This window comes from Octopus bimaculoides, chromosome 11 (genome assembly GCF_001194135.2).
Source record: "Octopus bimaculoides isolate UCB-OBI-ISO-001 chromosome 11, ASM119413v2, whole genome shotgun sequence".
In the NCBI taxonomy this organism is placed as follows: domain Eukaryota; kingdom Metazoa; phylum Mollusca; class Cephalopoda; order Octopoda; family Octopodidae; genus Octopus; species Octopus bimaculoides.
The window spans coordinates 7,490,296-7,491,456 of record NC_068991.1 but is presented as its reverse complement, the minus strand read 5'-3'; the positions used below and the strand labels follow the sequence as shown (position 1 = coordinate 7,491,456).

The following is a 1,161-nucleotide window of genomic DNA, read 5'->3' as shown; positions in this document are numbered from 1 at the left end:
TGTGTGTGTGTGTGTGTGTGTGTGTGTGTGTGTTTATATATATATATATATAAACGCGTGCACACACACACACACACACACACACACACACACATAGAAGGGGATGCTGAAAAGTTCCTGGCTTTGAGTAAAAGAAAATACCAGAGGATCAGTTAATTATGATTTTATTCAACATATTCCCCTTTCAGATTCACACACTTAGTGCAGCAGTCCTTCAGTTTTTCTAAGCCCTGTAAAAGAACTCAGAAGGTTGGGCCCACAATATCACAAATGTAAGATGCTATCATATTTGTATAGTATACTAAATGCTCCCACATATTTTCCATATATATTAATCACTCATAGTTTTTACTACTGAGTAGAATATCTGTGGATATACACGGACACATACATTCATGGTTATTGATTTTTTCCTGTCCCCTGTTATATTGTGTAGTCTGTGAAATCTTTGATAATTTGCATAATGGGGAAAATGTATTCATTTGAAGCTTTCAGCATGTCATTGTATTTATTGTAAAAGACTGATGAGATAAGCTGTGAGATAGTATAATGTTTCTACAACTGTTACATAATTATTATGGCATCTTGTTGAAACATGTGTATGTTCTATGAAATATTGAATCCCATACCTGTTTTCTGTATATTATTATTATTGTCATTTCTATTATTTGTCTCATATTTTGCACACAAGTCTACCCTCAGGTTGATGCCTTGCATGATAATACACTGGATACTGGAGAGGAGTGTGGAGCCCATTACCGAGCCCAATTTCTGGTTATGAGTCATGCTTCACAGTGCCTTTTTTTGATACATACATATTTCCATATGTTTGTAAAGGAAATGAATTAACTGCAAAGTAATACTTTTTTTTTTTAGAATCAAACAATGAAATACAGTATGGGTTATTAGTTATACATACAACGGGCTACTGCACAGTTTCTTTCTACCAAATTCCACTCACAAGTTGTTAGTCAACCCATTACTATGGGACTATGGCAGAAGACAAGACATGATAAGCACTAATCTGAGATAAAGAAGAGAAACAGGTCTACTGACCATGCTCATAATGGTTAATACTACTACTATATATACATATATATACATACTTGGAAATATATATACATATATATATATATATATATATATATATATATATATATA

At 32.7% G+C, this 1,161-nt stretch overlaps 1 protein-coding gene across 4 annotated transcripts in view; it reads right to left on the bottom strand.

Moving 5' to 3' along the window:
• The window catches only part of LOC106874878 (mucin-17), an 85,158-nt gene that overhangs the window by 51,096 nt on the left and 32,901 nt on the right, over positions 1–1,161 (bottom strand). The window lies entirely within an intron of this gene.